This window comes from Neomonachus schauinslandi, chromosome 10 (assembly GCF_002201575.2).
Source record: "Neomonachus schauinslandi chromosome 10, ASM220157v2, whole genome shotgun sequence".
Lineage (NCBI taxonomy): Eukaryota > Metazoa > Chordata > Mammalia > Carnivora > Phocidae > Neomonachus > Neomonachus schauinslandi.
In genome coordinates, this window is record NC_058412.1 from 98,574,535 (window position 1) to 98,593,783 (window position 19,249).

Here is a 19,249-nt window from a genome sequence, read left to right on the forward strand (position 1 = left end):
AACAATGTAACATAAAAGAATAATAATTATTTTAATAAAACATCATCAAATAAAGCTATCCTAAGACACTGTGAAGTAAGAACCCTTAACCAGTAACAGATTTATTACTTTTAGCATTAACTTTTTATTTGAGGAAAAGAAAAGCATTTTTGTAAAACAATGTTGTGCCATTTCTTATATAGTTTCCATTATCTTGGCACACATATTTATAGAAGCCAAATAATAAGCAAAGTATAAGATAATATGCCATTTGAATTTCTTTCAAGAGGTCAAATTTTCATAAAGTTCCTTTGCAGGTTTCTGCTGAAGTAGTAAACAACTTTATGCCTTCCTTATCTAGTTATTATAATGGCCAGAAAACAGAAGTTAATATATACTGTACTGAGCTTTATTCCATAGAGTTCTTATGTATCATAGGCATAATCTCATGCCATTATAAAAAAAGAAATACTACAGTAGTATAAAGAAAGTATGTGGAATCCAGAGTCTCTTTCTTTGTGTAAAAACTTGAACTACCAAAAAAACTAAAGAAATCATTTAGGAAAGAGAAGTAGGAGTCTTTAACTTGAACTTCAGTGTGCTGTCCACAGACCATTGCCATAATTAAGAGAAGCAAATATCTGTTAGTGATCCCCCATCAATAAGTAATGGATCATTTTAGCAACAAATGTACATATTCATAATTCCATGAGATTAAATATGTGATAATTTATACAACACTAAAGACAATACCATGAAAATGCATGGAGACCACATGCCATTATCAATATATCAACATTAAAGTATCAAATCTTATTTCATATTATCTTCCAAGGACAGGACCATCTAATTGCTGCTTTTGCCTTCCTCTCAGTACCTTTTCCACAAACATGAACTAGATAAGCAATGGAATTTATCAATCATAAATAAAACATACTTCTGATGTCATAAAATCTTCTGCCAATCTGGAAACTCAGGTCCCCAAATCTACCTGACTTCACAGTGAGAGTGTGTAGTACTTACACAGATAGTAGCCAGGACTTAATGTCCTGCACAGAATCAAAATTTGTAGCTGTTAAAGTGGTAACTTGTTGCAAGGGCATGAGGAAAGATGTTGTGAATTCTATTTTGGTTCCCACACCCTTCAGTGAATGGCAGAATTTCCATGATCAACCCATGTCTCTTGGCTAAGTTAAATATTTTCTAAAATCTTAGCTACATGCATTTATAAAACCACATGGCATTTCACACTCCTGCTGATTGTTTATTTTTATGTCACTGAGAACTACTTCCCTGTCTATAGGTCTTCCAGATCCCTGAAACTCTGTTTTCCTCCAACCTTCACATACACAGTTGTAAAGAAAAAGGTATTTCCCAGAACAAACAACAATAATGAATGGTAGCTTTTCACTCAAATTATCATGGCCAGGAGCACAATAACACAATGCAGCTACTTTCACCCAATGTTTAGTTCAACAAAGGTAGAGGTTGCCTGTTTTGAGAACACAGCCCAAGGTCCATCTGTTTAACTAGGCACTTATCCAATAGATGTGGGAGGATGAGTAGGCGTAGGTGCAGGAACTAGAATCCCAGTCCTGGAGAACCATCAAATCAATTAATGTCAGATGTGTGCTCATGTCTAGATAAGTGTATCTGGTCACATTTTAATATCAAAATAGAATTACTTTACCAAACTGTGGCATTCTACATAGTGTACCATCAGTGTGTATGTGTGTGTGTGTGTGTGAGTGTGAGAGAGAGAGAGAGAAAGAGAGAGAACAGGGGGTGGAAAGGGGCAGTGAGAGAGGGAGAAAGAATCTTAAGTGGGCTCCACACCCAGTGCAGAGCCCAACACAGGGCTTGATCTCATCACTCTCAGATCATGATCTGAGCCAAAATCAAGAGTCAGAAGCTTGCTTAACTGACTGAGCCACCCAGGTGCCCCGACTTTTAAGATAATTTCATGTGCATTACTATTCATGTAATAGAACTTAATCCTGGCTGCTAAAATACACACACACACATATATATGTATATACTAAGTAATTCTAATAACTATAATCCGGGTAATGATTTTTCTAAAGAATTCATGAAATTTAACCCTATTTTATCAATTTCTTTTTTTAAAAGATTTTATTTATTTATTTGACAGAGAGAGAGAGAGATAGCACAAGTAGGGGGAGTGGGAGACGGAGAAGCAGGCTCCCCACTGAGCAGGGAGCCTGATGCGGGGCTCTATCCCAGGACCCTGGGATTGTGACCTGAGCCGAAGGCAGACACTTAACCAACTGAGCCACCCAGATGTCCCGTCAATTTCTTTTCTCAAAAAAAATTTTTAATGAAGTGTTTATTAGCAAAAACATCAAGGCAATTTTCTTCAGTAAAAGTGACATAAAAGAAGGCAAATAAAAGTGAACCTTTATCAGGATTTTGAATATTACTTTTACCTTCACAAAACACCTTATATATAACATAACTGATGCTCAACATTTATTGGTCAGGTGGATTAATATTTCTTCCATTTTACAAAAGTGAAAATGACTTTCGTGTGTCTAAAATTAACAGTCATTTCATTTCTACTTAATTATTGCTAATAAATTGAGGTACATCCCAATTAAATAGGAAGCCCCTAAAGACAATGTCTGAGTTTAATAGTTTAGACTGCATCTAAGAAGCTCTCAATACATGCTTCCTAATAATGAGATAATTGGTAAGTTTAGTCCAATTTCTTTTTTATATTACAGGTATTTGTTTATTGAAATGTGTGGAAAGAGCAAACTTTGGTCCTTTTTCTGCCTGTAAAATCAAGGACTATTAAAGAAACTTTCAAAATTTCTTTGGAAATACTTAGTGATTAAGAATGTATAAAATATGTTTATATATTTCTGTCCCTACCAAATCCCTTGCTAGAGGGAATTTTGGACATGCCTCTTGTTATTCTCAAAGCTTCACAGAGAAGGAAAAGGAGAAAAGAAACAAAGAAAACTTGAAGTTTATGAGCATGATATCACCGCTTCTAAAATAAGATTTAAAAATCTTTTCTGAGCAACCAGATCTTTGCTAACCAGATCTTTAGCAAACCAATCTTTGCTAACCAACACTATTTTTATTCACATTTTCCTAAATAAAGTACTCTTTCTATTACTAGAGAAGTAGAGGAAAAAATCAAGCTACAGTAATTGTCTCAAAAGTCAATTCAATGAGAAACTAAAATGAGCCATTACAAGTTAATGAATCTGTGTATTGCACTTTTTCACCCCCCCCAAAATAACAACTCAATGAGATGAACAGTTTCACTGTTTATAAAGCAAAAACCAAAACAAACAAAAAAACCCAAAAAAACAAAAACAAAAAAATAAAACAAAAAATACCACTGAACATAAAATGGGAAATTTACTTAAATCTAATTTCAAAGTGGCAACTATGGAGAATTTACTTATAATATCCTCACCAAATGATTAATTTTTTAGAGTTTTTGAGAAATTGTTTTCTTCCATTTGAACTCAGTTTTGAATTTTTTTTAATTTTATTATGTTACGTTAATCACCATACATTACATCATTAGTTTCTGATGTAGTGTTCCATGATTCATTGTTTGCATATAACACCCAGTGCTCCATTCAGTATGTGCCCTCTTTAATACCCATCACCAGGCTAATGCATCCTCCCACTCCCCTCCCCTCTAGAACCCTCAGTTTGTTTCTCAGAGTCCATCGTCTCTCATGGTTCGTCGCCCCTCCGATTTCCCCCCCTTCATTTTTCCCTTCCTACCATCTTTTTTTTTTTTTTAACATATAATGTATTATTTGTTTCAGAGGTACAGGTCTGTGATTCAACAGTCTTACACAATTCACAGCGCTCACCATAGCACACAGCCTCCCCAATTTTTTAATGAAAATTATCAAATTTGTATAGGTATATTCATTTTTAAATTATCTAAAGCAAAAAAGAAGAATACAATGTAGGAATCCTTTCCTTGGGATAATTAGCCTAAGTGAAAAATTATCATATCACTTACCAACAGTATCATTATCTCATGTGTTTCTCAGAACATTACAGAGTATTATACTACCTTCTTTCTAAAAACATTATTTTGAATGTCCCTCTGTGTGTGTATATATGTTTGTGTGTGCATGCATTTGTGTCGTTTTACAAATATGATTATAATTTGGATCAAATGATGAAAAATAAAATTACTATATACTAAAGTAATCATCCATTACTGGAAGTTCCTAAATGGAATGCATACCATAACATTATTAGAAATGGAAGACAAAGCTATGATTATCAGACACCTAAAGGACTTTTCCTCCTAATATCTCAAAATCCTTTTTAGTCTATATAGGGTAATAGAAAGAGCCAGGTAACCCATTTCAATTATGTCTCCATTTCTAAATAGCTCAGTGATTTGGGTAAGTCATAGTCAACTATCTTATTTATCTTCTTCTATCAGGAAATTTAGAGTTAATGGGGATGGCAAACAAATTTCCAACAATTCTGATTCATTAATTAGAAAAGACTGTCAGTACCTCTTGATTTGAGAAAGACTTTAAGGCTAAATCTAGGCTCAGTGGGCAAGAGAACTAGGATCAATTACTGATCAGTCAGAGTGGGGTAGGGAGAACTGAAATGGGAGTAGACGTGCCCTATATTGGAGATCTCTGCATCAGATAACTTCTCTTAGTTTTGACAGTTCTCTTAGATTTGACAGTTTTTGATGCAATAAAATTTTATTCAGTAATCTTAAAAAACAAAACCACTAACCTAATATATGCCTGCCTTGTATTTTAGCATACTGAACAGATCCTGCAGTTAGTGAGTCTGAAATATACTAGCTCCCATTTATCCACAGGGGACATCTTCCAAAACACCCCCAGTAGATGCCTGAAACCTCAGGTAGTACCATAACCCATGTACACTATGTTTTTTCTCCTTTTCCTATGCACACCTATGATAAAGTTTAATTTATAAACTGGGCACAGTAAAAGATTAAGAACAATAACTAATAATAAAATAAAACAATTATTCATAAAGTACTGTAATAAAAGTTATGTGAATGTGGTCTCTTTGCCCCTCTCTGAATGTCCCGTGTGGCACTCACCCTTCTTCTTCTTGTGATGATGATGTGAGATGATAAAATGCCTACCTGAGGAGATGAAGGGAGGGGAATGACATAGGCACTGTGACATAGCATTAGGGGTCAGAAGGAGGATCATCTGCCTCCAGATCAGGTAGTTGACCACGGGTCACTGAAACCCCAGAAAGTGAAGCGCAGATGAGGGGGCGCCTGCTGGAATCCAGTCTGTGAAATAATCCAGAGCTGGGAGAGGTAACTCATGTTGACTGTGAGCTAAACCGGCCTGGTAAGTGTTTGAAACAACTTTGTATTCCACTTGCCAAGTAATTTCTATTATCTTTAGAGTAATTATTTGTTTTCTACCCCATTTTTACCCCCACCCAAGACCACCTGGCAAACAAGCAACAGCCTGGGAGACTAGCCTTTAAACATTGATTAAAACTGTGCAGAGTTTCTGTTTGCTTTCCATTGTTATAAAGGAAACTGTACTTACATTCATTCTAGCAGGATCCTGACCACCTCCCTTAAGTTTATTTATTCTGCTTTCTTATTACAATAGAGCACATGGGATGTCAAATGATTGTGGGCAAAAACTTCCCCAAAGGCTCTACCTAACACACCATTTCATTCACAACATGTTATCCTAAAAGATACAAAAGCTGAAATGTCACCCTTGAGAATGGCACATGTGATAGACCCTACACTTTGAAACTCAAAGTAGGAAGTGCTAAAACATCTGAGATTAAAATCCCAAGCACGTGCATGACTCTGGAACTACTTTATGCGGGGAGCAACCATCCCAACTGACAGCTGTGGAAATACAATTTACACAGATAAATATGGCCATCAGTTTGGCAACAATTCTCTGTCCATGCTTTACTAGATTTACACCTAAACAAAAGCAATGGAATGCCAGAGGTTTGGGGCAATGGTATAATTTCCTGCTTTGAAGCTGACAAAGAGAGAAAATTAGGCATAGTCTTAACTACCTCACATGTAGAAACCAGGCATAAATACATGATTAATACTTTACATTTCATACTTACTGCAGAATTTAAAGGAAACATTGATTATTCCAGGGTCTGTGTGTTTTGTATAAGCTATAACATAACATGAAGCCAAAAACAGAATACAATGAGCCCTGCTATTGATGCAGGGGTGAGAATGCATCAGGAATTAGAAAACTTACTTGGGAATATTAACAAATAAAACAAAACAGAATTACTTTTGTTGAAGTAGGAGGGAGGAGTGAGAGCTTCCCCCTGTTAGCCAGTCCGGCTTCACCAGCCCCCATTCTGTGCACTCAGTACTTCAAGAAACACTGCAACATGGGAAGAAAACCGCTCATTTTGCCCAACTCCTTCATTTTACCAAAGTGGGAAGTTAAAGAGGATTGATGATGTCAGGTGACTTGTCTAGGATCAGACCCAGGAGAAGAACCTACCATACAATACTGCCAACCAAACTAGAAACACACACACACACACACACACACACACACACATGCACACACACAGATGTTTCCTCCACTGTCTGAAAAAAGAGCATTCCTATGAAACTTTTTGTAAGCTAAAATGACATAAAGCAAAGAAGTAATCATCATTAATTTACATGGAAAATTTTTTTTAGCATTCCCAGACCCCAAAAATAACCTCTTCTAGGCTTTTCTGATACCTTAGGACACATCTTGCTAATGGATACACAAAATAAACTGAGATAAAGCACAGATGCTCACAGAGTTCAAAGCTATGGCAGCTTGATGCTGAGATGCTGAGCCTCGTTCTCAGGGAAGGAGCTTGGCGGGGCCACTCATTGCTCAGGGAGCATGCTGCCTCCATACTGGCTCGCTGCAGAAAAATACTGAATGCTATTTTCACTTCTTTGATAAAAGCAAAAATCCTCTTCGGTTTTCTTTCAGTTAGAGAACATAGGTACCAATGTAGGTCTTCTGTACAAGTTAGGTGGTATAATATGAACTTTTGAAAAGCAGGGCTTACCTATATGTGTGTGTATATATATATATGTATATATATATATATATATATTTTCCTCCTTATAAATCACATCCAAAGATGTAACAAAACATAATATGCATGGAGTCTACTGAATGTTATCCTACTGGAGATCACTTAATTTAATTATAAAAGGGTGAACTAAAGCATGGCCAGTTCCTACAGCTCCATAATGCAATGTAACTAATGCAAAATGAGAGGAATCAGCACATGCTTTTATGTACCAGTCATCTTTCTCGACACTGTATTCCGAATCAGTTGTAATTTTGATGATGATAACACTGGCTCAGTTACAAAAATAGGATTACTTAAGTAACCCAATCTGGGGCTTTCCAAAGAGTGAACAAGTGTGTCTAAATAGGGAAAAAATGAGTTCAAATGTGTTATAATGATGTAAGACACTCAAACAGCAGTTTTAACTTGTCTATGACAGGAAAGGTTTTGAACACAAACCAATTCTCAATTTGAAAAATGGAAGATGTGCTTATTTAAGGGAATATGATACACTTTTAGCCTGATTAAAATATAGGCCTGAACTTGCATCCTCATTTACACACTTCTTGGGAAGACTAATTTGTCTCAATAAAACTAGACAGTCCCTTTGAAGAAAACTGCTTTACACAGTTTCCTTATTTCATGTTTCTTTTAATATTATGGAATCTTTATTTCTCTCCAATAATGAAACAGCATTGAGTTTGTTTTTTTTTTAAGGGTTATTTTTATTACACTTTAATTTAAATAAATAAGACAAAAGAATAATTCTCAGTCATAGTGAATAGATGGGAAGATTGAGATAAAGAACTTCAAAGGTAAAGGATTTGGGGTTAAGGGAAATGCATAGGATTGCTACCTGGAGACCATTATTTGTTGGTATCAACAGCACTATGCACAATTCTTAGCACAGAATAGGTACTGAATAAATGTTTCTTAAATATATAACTAACGGAATGACTGGAAGACAGAGGAATGGGAGAGGGGAAAGGGAAAACCATATCTATGGACAGGTGGGAGAGCTACAATAATACGTAATAACTCCTTCACAGTTTTACAGCAAGTGGGGCTGTGCCAGGAAAAAGCCAAACAGATCAAGGTCGGATTCCAGGCTCTATCATTGTCGTTGAGAAAGTTATTGAAAGTCCAGCTAATTATCTAACCACCTGGAGTGTCCATTTCTTAATCAGTAATTTGGTAAAATAATAGCCATGATACAGGTTTGCTGAGCAGAGTATGGATGATAACTATGTAAACCACTCCATGGCACCTGGCACTGGCTGAAACTCTATAAACGTTAGCTCCCAATCCATGACCTTGATTGCAGTGCTACCTTTGGTACTCATGCTAGAAGTTAAAAACAAAACAAACAAAAAACCCCTGGAGCACCTGGGTGGCTCAGTTGGCTAAGCACTTGCCTTTGGCTCAGGTCATGATCCCGGGGTCCTAGGATTGAGCCCCTCGTAGGGCTCGCTGCTGAGCAGGGTGTCTGCTTCTCCCTCTCCCTCTGCTCCTCCCTCCTGCTTGTGCTCTCTCAAATAAATAAATAAAATCTTAAAAAAAAAAAAACACTACTAAAAGCATTCAAACCAATCTACACTTTGCGGGGGCCAGAGCCATATTCGTCTTAGAGAACTACAGACCTCTGCCCTCACTCTGAGATGTCCTGTGCTATATACCCTCATCAGAGTTTTGGGAAGGAACTAGGAGAGTTCCTAGGCACAGAAGAGAGTGAGGAACAAGGCCATCTTCAAATTCTTCTTCTTTTTTTTTTTTTACGATTTATTTATTCCAGGGAGAGAGAAACACAAGTGAGGGAGGGGCAGAGGAGAGGGAGAGAGAGAATCTCAAGCAGACTCCATGCTTAGTGCAGAGCCCACGATGGGACTTGATCCCATGACCCAGAGATCACAACCTGAGCTGAAATCAGGAGCCGGGTGCTTAACTGACTGAGCCACCCAGGTACCCCTCAAATTCTTTTTTTTTTTTTTAATTCTGTTTTGGGCTTAGGCCAATTAAAGGAAAGTTCTATAAACCCATAAACAAAATGGATGTTAATATTTTGCGTATTATAACAGATTTCTCCTTTCTGGGTAATAGTAATTATTTAGTTCAAAAATAATGGTGGATATTTAGACTAGATAGCTTCTGTTTACTCCTTAAGACCCACTCCCTACACTGTACCCTGTTCTCTCCCCGAAGTGATCTATATAGAGGATATCAATGGGTCCTCTTACTCTCTGGCTCTAGTTAGGTTCAGTTAATGGGAAGCCCTGGCAGGAGCTGGTGGGAGAGATAAAAATCAGTTCAAAGTTTTTATTTCCCTGGTTCACTCCCTATAAGCATACCTTGAACTTACTATGTCCCTTGCATAAAGATCACTGCTCTAATCAAGGTCATTTAGTTTATAACATGACTTTCTCTCCTTTTGGGTTCTCCCCTTTTGGGACTGGTCTCCTTCCATTCATCTCCTTGAGCTTAGAGTGGTAATAGTTGCACTGTTGGTAAGCACTGGTTCCTGAACAATCCCTTGAGTTTCTCCTACACCATTCCTGGCTCTAACCCTTGTACTTATTCCCTTTATAAATAAGCCATCCTTGAAGTATCTTAATTTAATTATGCCAAGGTTCCTGTAGGGACCTTGACTGAACAGATATGGTTTACCCAGACTGGTCATAACTGGTGGCTCTCCTAAATGTCATCACATCCCTTCACAAACTAACTCTCTTAGTTTATAACTCTTATGAGGATGGCCCCTGTTCTTATATTTCTATTTGTGTAATAATAAATATAGTAGACTAATGTTTTCCTTATTAATTAAAAATATAAAATATATAAATACATAAAATATGAACATAAACATATAAAATAATATATATTCATCTGAACATGTGAATCAAGTATTTTATTAAATTCAACTGGTCTTATCTACTATTCCTCCATGTTCATATAAATATATACACATAATTGAGTCTCCTAGTTTTGTTATTTAAAAAACAATGGATTCTACTATTAAAAAAATACCATGTAACATAATTTTCTCATTTATCAATACATGAAGGGCTCTAACTTTAAAAATAATATATAACATAAAGTTTGAGTAAAATCACTCCTCTTATTTGTGGGCACTTAGGTTGTTTCCAGTTTTCCCATTACAGACAATGATCTAGTAAAAATCCATGTGTGTGTGTGTGTGTATTCCTATATATTGGTACCTGTCCTATAGAACAAATCCTCCAAAGTATTTATGTATAAAAGAACATATGCATTTTTCAAATTTAAGAGTTTAACAAAATTATTAAAATGTCTATATTAAAATAAGTCAAAATTAGCAAAAATTTAACATTCATAAGTATACCCTTAGAAGTACATAAAACATCAGTATCATCTGATGTCTGCCAATAAATAAACTGCTCAAAATGTCTTGACAAGTACATGAAGTTCACTGAACTGCCTCTGATTTAAATGTAAAATACATCAGTGAAAAGTTCTCACTTATATCTGAAAGGGTCTGAGTTTGATTTCAAATATATAAATTTTAAAATGGTCTGTTTTTAATGTAAAAATAATAAAGCCATCTCAACTGATGGTGAGCCTCTTTAACCACTTTCTTTTTATGTTTACTAGATACAAACCGTGACAGGTCTTGAACTTCAAAGCAAACTAAAAACTTGGCTAGGAAAGATTAGAGAGAGAAAGTTTCCACTACTTTCTAATTAAATTCCTTGCAAATTTAAAGTATACGTCAGAAGTTTAAAGATATATTTAAGTTCAGAAGATATTAACTTATTAGAAAGATATGGAAGGGAAATTTATCAAAAAAACACAGAGATGTGAGAATGCTTCAGCTCAATATGGATTTCAAGGCTAAGTAAAACTATTTCTTTTCTTTTTTAGACTACTGTAGCATATGAAGACTTTCTCTAGCAGTGCCAATTCTACTTATGTTAAAGAAAATTCAATAGAACATATGTTTCCATTTTTTCTTCCTCCAATCTAAATACATCATTTTAAAGCAACATTCTTCTTCCAGTTCATTAAAGTCTTGTTATACAACTAAAATGTGCTGTCTCACAGAGGAGCTGACCTGGCTTTCCATCCTAACACAATACTTAGATCATTAAGCAGTCCTGATCTAACTATTTGCACTAAATGACATGGCCAACTTATGAAAATTTAAAACGACCTCTTGTATGATTCATTTCTATCAGAAAGTCATGCTCTGAATCACCACGCCAGTGGAAAAGAGGACACATACTTTAGGAAGCTTACCAAGGTAAAAAATACACCCATTATCACAAACAAATAAAGGAACATACAAGTAAATCATGATGACAATTTTCTGAGCATCGATTATTAGGCAATGTCTAAGAGTTGATCTGTATGGCATCTGTCATACTCCAAACAATCTTTTATGTAAAGTGGAAATTTTTACTTTTTCTCTAACAAATGAGGAAACTAAAGCTATCATGACACAAAATTGCTTGCCCCAAGTCATGGGCTGCTAAGTAAGTATTCAGTCCAAGGTTTGAGCCCTTTCATTCAACATCTAATCAATTATCCTTACAGTATGCCAGACTATCTCTTAAGGAATTATTTTATTTCTTCCAAATTATTTCAAAATGGATGCCTATCCAATGGCCATGATAAACTATGTATTCAAAATTACTAGTTTTTAAATCTAGCTAGTGACCAAAATTGGATAGCATTTATATCCATCATACAACTTAAAATTAAAAAATTAAGTATCTTTAGTTATACTTTCCTGTGTCATTTACTAACATTATTATAATCATCAGCAATTTAGATCTCATAAAATCTGAAATTGTCTATAAGGGAAAACTCCTTTGAAACGTTACACTTAATATTCTGATAATGTTAAAAATTGGCTTTCAAAAAGATGAAAATTCTCAGTATGATTTTAGGCAACATGAGCAATTATATATACACTGCTACCAATGAGGGTGTATAGTTCTTAATTAACAAGGCTTTTGACTTGAACTAAGTTAAATTTATCAAAACAATAATAGTACATTAAAGTTCGGCTTTCACCAGGTAAATGCAAACTAGCTAAGATTGTATATGCCTATAGTGAAAAGCACAAAATGAAAATAAATACATGCTTTCATTTTCCTAAACTTTCTATCATTAGCACTCCTCATCCTTGAATTTAGGATTATCAAATAAATAATATTTTTGATAACTTGAAGTAACAAGTAAAAACCATAATGATTTTTCTCCTTCCTAAATTACATAAGCCTAATAATTTCATTTCAAATTATGGTTCCCTTCAATTAATATGCAATTAAATTTTAAATTGTTCAAAGATATAATAAATATATTAGTATGTTTATGTAAACTAAAGCATAAAAAATCACCTCCTCTGAAACATGGAAAAATATAAATTTATCAATACCAAGTCTAATCATTTATGAAAAAAGACACGTTTTTCTGTACTCAGGAGACAAATTATAATTTGCATCCTGTGAATATCAAAAAATACCAATTACTTTTGTTATTACAGTTCCATCAGGCCAGCTGTGGATTCTATAACAGAGATTAGTTTTATTCTGGTGCATTGCAAAGCACTGATACTAATCTCAGACAAAAGCATTATCATTGGTGAGATGCTGATTACTGATTACAAAGGCTTTTTAAAAATTATTATTATTTAACAAATCTTACAGGATAACTAAATAATACTTACTAAAAATAGTTTCTTTTCTAATATCACTCTGAGATATCCAAATATCAGGAATAAAATAGAAGCTGCAACAGTTAATAAAAGAATTTGTAGTTTTCCAGATGCAATGAATTCACTGTCTACCAAAAAAAATACTTAATATTAATCCCTAATTTCACCAGTAACTAGTTACATAATTTGGGGCAAGCCATCTAGACCTCTGTGCCTTGATTTATCATTTATAAAAATATAAATTATAATTTAATTGTTTAAAAACCATTTGTTAAGCAGACACTATGCGTGGGTGCTCTGGGATGTGTGCTTGGGGAATAAATAGCTAAGTAAACACATTAAATTAAATAATCTACAAATTATAAATATTTTAATATTTATTCAATATTTTAATATAATTAATGCACTTAATATCTAAATATTAGAATCATGATATTAAAGATCATTAAAGATAAAATATCATTTTACAGGTTGATGGTACTTTAGGATATTATATTTTCCAAAATTTTGCCCTCTCAGACTTCTAGTCCAGGCAAGATCACATAGATTTGTTTTCTATTGCTCTATTTTTACTCCCCACTCCCTCACTAAGTACAACTAAAAATGCTGGAAATAATGAAAGAGGCAACCAAAGGAGAACTCTGAAGGCTCAATCAGGGAGGGGAACTGGTGAGAGATCCCAGGGCAGGAAGAAGGTAACCCAGGCCCTGGGTTTCTTGACATCCAACCTAGCAACACAAGACAGTGCAGGTAGGCTCTTTCCTTCTCTGGATCAACAGGAGTACCACTAACAATAAGCCTTCAATAAAAGTGTTCTCCTTCTCTGTAGAACCTAAGACTCCTCTCCCACATGGAAAAACACAGGAGAGCACCAGCAAGGGGAATCCTGCCTCAATAAGTACTTTGCTAGGAAGACCCCCATGGGCTCTGAATGAGACTGCCTGCCAACACGAAGAGACACTGGGTGGTTGGGGGTCAGTGGCAGACACCAGCAAAGAGAATCCCACCACAAGCACCCAGGCCAGGAAGGGCTTTCCATCCCCCACAGACATAGGGCATCTAGCACAACAAGTTCTGGCTTAGGAAGTGCTTTTCTTCCCCACCAGGCCTGAGAATCCTTCTTTTACCAAGAAATATCAAGGGAGAAGGGGCATGGAGTTGGCAAGGAGGATGATCCCAACCACAATAAGCTGCCAGGCCCAGAAGTACTATTCACCCCATCAGGCCAGAGACTTCCTTTCCCCCCACCTAGAAGCACCAGAAAGCCCTGCCTCAGAAAATTAATGCTGCCCCTCAGGCAGAAGCAGTAGAGACCATTGGGAGCCCCATTCACTCCAATTACACCAAGCCAAAAAAATAACACCACAGAGCCCATGAAAATTGTATTGTCCTTGGAATTAGAGCCCACTAAAGTAGACCAGGACCTGTGAGCTAAACCTAAACAGCAAATGCCTAATAAAATAAAAGATTTAAATAGGATCCAGAGTCTCCTAAAATAAACAGTGACTCAAGGATCCAAAGGACAAAAACAAAAGATCCTACAAATTGAGGTAAAAGAAGAGTAGGGTCAAAGGAATATCTGAAGAAAGAATAGCAGAGAATTTCACAAATTTGGTGAAAGATATAAACCAATAGATTCATGAAGTGAACCACAGATAAGCCCAAAGAAATCCATTCAAATACACATCATAATTAAATTCAGAAAACTAAAGGTAAAGAAAAAACTCTTGAAAGCAGCCAGAGAGAAACAAAACATTATCTTTAGGGGAACTCCAATTCAAAGGACAGCATGCAGTCCTTAGCTGGTGGCCTTTCCAGGGACTATATAAGCTAAAAAGAGCTGCTTTACTCTAAATCATGCCCTCTTCCTGGGCAGCTCATATGCCATAACGTGGGGATATAAAAACCTTGTCCCCTGCCCAATGATTGATGCATATGGAGACAGAAAGCCATAGCCCTTGCTCCAACTCAAGACAACTATGAAGGTCCATCTCAGCTTTCTAGATGTTCAACTCGCTTTTGTTAACACTGCAACACAGTTCAACGCCACACCCCACCCTCCGCTGCCCCCAACCTGGTTTTGCTTCCTTCCTCATCCTTTCACAGATTTTTTTTTAACCCCAAAAATACTCCCTAAAAAATATCTTGCATGCTAATCTCTATCTCAGAGTCTGCTTCACTGGGAACACAACCTGTGACTGCAGTCATGGAGGTGGGCAGTAGCAGAAGAGGGCAGGGCCTGTTCCAGGAAACTGTGGAGTGAGTCTTTGAGCACCAACTGTTAGAAACTCTTTTTAGAATGCAGGGCACCTAATGCCTTTTTGCCCTTAGTTTGAGGTCTTAGTTTTCAATCCCAGAGCAACAAAAAAAACTCTCCCCTCAACATCTTACTACATAGGTCTAGTCTGAACCTTCAATAACAAATATTAAATGTTGCTCTAAATTAAAATCCTAATAATTTAATTTTTAAATTAGATGTTAAGCCTCCAACAAAGAAAATTCAAATAAATATATTTAGCTTAATGACAATGGTACCAGATTATGGGGTCAATGCTGGAGCAAAGGGAGAAACTGTAAAGCATTCTGTAAACTTCTTTTTATTTAAAAAAAAAAATACCCTGGATAGAGTAAACCTACACAAATTTGTAAGAAAGAAGCAAAGAAGCAAATTCTTGGACACAGAACTATTCTTACAGCTCTGAATAATACAAATATTAAGAGCCTAGTGTTTCCTATATAAATCATTACATTTTAAGTTTAAAATTTCAAAATTTACTAACAGTTTACTTTTACTCAACGAACAGCGTTGTGCTGGCTAGAGAATTTGCCAAAATCATCTCACCAATCACTTATTCTTTTATAGAATTCATTGCTCTCAGTGTACAAAGATATCAAAACCCACTTCTTAACTGTTCCCAACTTTTGTATATTTTCAGTAAACACCTTAGAATCTCAAGGCTTACTATTTGCTTCCATGCATGATAGCACCTTCTCCCCTGTGCATATGAACTCCTGGTCATTTAATTAATGCTACTTGCCACACCCTTCCTGCAGCCAAACTCAGTCCAGCCCTAATAATCCCTTTCCCACTTCTCAATTCCTTAGACATGCTGAGCCATTGCAGAAGGATTATTCTGACTTTAACTTTCATTGCCTATCAATCATCTCCACCTCCTCTGTGGTACTAGAGAAACTGATGGCCTCAATAATGCCCTGGGCTGAGCTGACTCAACCCACAGTCAATTGGCAATGATTCTGCCACTGACCCGATGGACAGACACAGCCAGTGACACCTAACTTTATATGTTAATGAGTAACAAAAATAGAGTGGATTAACTAAATAGAGAAAAACAAACAATCTAATATGGTCTAATCCTCTCATCTTTCTTACTAAGAAATGTTACTTTGTATTAAAACACATATTCAACTTTCTTAGGATCCATATGTTACTCATCTTTAGCAGAATTACAGTAAGACCAAGAAACAGCTGAAAAAGTGGATCGTTAGACAAGAAAAGGTAATAAATGGAGGTTCCTATATAATCTACAAACTGATTAGTTGCTCAGGAATCAAAACTAGATACCATGAGATTGCATAATACTGGGGAAACATCCATATTTAGTGTTAAAAGAACTTGAAATGGTAATATGTTTTCTTTCCATTTCTATTCTAATAAACATAGCCTCAATAATTTGTTTTTATAAAGTAAAAGGTATTTCTAGTTGTTAATTGTTAAAAATTAGGAGAATAAACTCCAAAAGGATCTATGATAGATACATTTAACAGTTGGTTCAACTTAGCTATTCTAAAGTTAATACTCTTAAAATTTTTAAAGCATTTTCAAAATATTGGCTTATATAGTGATATGGCTCTGCTTTCATTCAAACTGATCTTCAAACTAAACTTCTTTGGAGGCTCTTTACCTTACGGCCCCAACCTACATTTCCAGCCTCCTCATACCAATCTGCTAGCCCCTCAGACCTTCCAGACCCACACCAACCCCCTCCCCCCCCACACACACATACACACACTCACTCACCCTCACCCATTGGCACATATACACACAGACACCCAAAGTCTCCTGCCAGGCAAAGTTAGCTCAGCAGAACTACCAAATAAACACAGGACCGTCCACCAGTTTATGACCTGGTATGAGCAGTCTTTCTGCTTTCATCCCCTGCCTCCCAGGAAAACATCTATTTAACGTTTACGTCACACTTCAAATGTCATTTCCTTTATGACAACTTCTCTGACTATCGTGCACAAATAGATACTCCTCTTCTGAAGGTTCATGGCAATGAAAACAAGCTTTTCTACAACATTTCCCCCATAAAATTGTAATTAACTGTTTTTCTGAGTCCTGCTCCATTAGACTATGAACGTCCCAAGGGCAAGGATTATGATTTATTCATCTCTTTTCACCCAGTGGCCCCATCAGTAAAATAGGTTATCTCCCAGTATAGGATTGTGAGGATTAAGAAAATTAACGAAAGCACTTAGTTGCATTATAAAAAGTGCTCAACATACGTTAGAAAAATTTTTTTCAGTATTAAAAACAATGCTTATTCCATAGCAAGCATTCTATAAATGCTTAGGATATGCATAAAACAGGAATGAACAAATGATTGTTTTTAAAATTCATTTCAAACAGAGCTAAATAAAAATCAAGCAAAAAATATGAATGTGATAATCCTTATCATTACAAAACTAAATGCTTCTTAAAAGGATTGAACAGAATGCTTATTCCAAATACCAGTTACTAGATTATTATATACAGAGGAAAAAGAAAATATTAAAATAAAGGAGAATTATAAAGAACTTTATTAAATAGAAACTCAAGATTTGTTGAAACTCTCCTTAATGTTAAGATTTCCTGAGTTAGTACTTAAGGAAATGCTTTTAATAACTAAACATAGGCCAATAGTAGTCTGTCTTGCAAACTGTAAATCATTTAAATAATGCTGAACATCATAGCAAACAAAAAAATAATAATGCTGATTTTATTTCTTTTATTTCCTGAGTTTTTCCTGAGCAAAAATAATTGATTATTTTGGGGGTACCTGGGTGGCTCAGTTAAGTATCTGACTCTTGATTTCAGCTCAGGTAGTGATCTCAGGGTCATGAGATCAGGCCCAGCATGGGGCTCGGCTCTCAGCGGGGAGTCTGCTTGAGATTCTCTCTCCCTCTCCTTCTGCCCGTCCCACTCCTGCTCTCTCTCTCTCAAATAAATAAATCTTTAAAAAAACAGTTGATTATTTTGAAAGCTTTAACATCCATTTTGTACAAATTTTCAAGATTAACTCTAATAAATTAATCATTTTTAGAGACGGTTTTTCATGTTTTTCCCTCAGTAATGTTCCTCCTAAGGTAGACTCTTGTCTTAGACAACTTATGTGGGAATCTCAGAAGGTATTCCTGAGGTCACTGATACTATCATTTATGATTAATTTAATGTTCTTATAGTTGAATTCATAAGGTAATGAAACAAAAATTAATAAAATTAGCATGCATTTTTTTTGCATTTAGAATACTGTGCCATACATCATGATAAAAGTGCCACCAATTAATAAAGGCAGTAAAGATATTACTTAGAAAAATAATTCCAAATGTCAGTAACGCCCCAGAAACCCTCCAACATAACTGAAACCCATTAAATCTCACTTATAAGCCATTACACAAGTATTTAAACAAGAAAAAACTCATGAGGCTGTCATTCAGTATGTCAAAAATCCATCAGCTCTATGAAATAATTCCTTATAATTTTGAACTTAATATTTATAATTTTCATAGATAAAAACCTAAGGTAAAAAGATGTAAATCAGTAAAATTATGTGCCATTTTTTTTCTGTTTTGAAGGGGAAAATTCTGAAGCCAAGCAACTTTTAAAAGAAAACTATATTTCATAAAAAAAAACTGTATTTCATAGATAAACAATACACACAAACATATATAAATCTGATTATATATGTAATATTTATATATATAACATACATAAATACATTTTAGCTATGTTCACATATACATATATAATTTACTTAGAATATTAATATACAAATTTATGTACCTTTCCTTCAGAATTCAGCTCTCTTGTGTAAATGTATACATGCATACCTTAGAGACAGATATTGTGGGTTCAGTTCCAGATGACTATAATAAAGTGAATATCACAAAAAAGTGACTCAAATGAATTTTTTGGTTTCCCAGTGCATATAAAAGTTATGTTTACACAATACACAGTATTATAGTCTAAGTGTATAATAGCATTATGTCTTTAAAAAAATGTACATAACCTTAACTTAAAAACACATTATTGCTAAAAAATGCTAACCATCATCTGAGCCCACAGGGAGTCTTAATCACTAATCACAGATCATCATAACAAATATAATAAAAATGAAAAAGTTTAAAATATTGCAAGATTTACCAAAATGTGACACAGAGACACTAAGTGAGAAAATGCTGTTGGAAAAATATTGCCAACAGACTTGCTTGATG

General features: G+C 35.2%; 1 protein-coding gene across 1 annotated transcript in view; it reads right to left on the reverse strand.

The window, feature by feature from the left end:
- Window positions 1-19,249, reverse strand: part of MACROD2 (mono-ADP ribosylhydrolase 2) — a 2,055,604-nt gene that overhangs the window by 1,565,362 nt on the left and 470,993 nt on the right. The gene's annotated exons all lie outside the window — the stretch shown is intronic.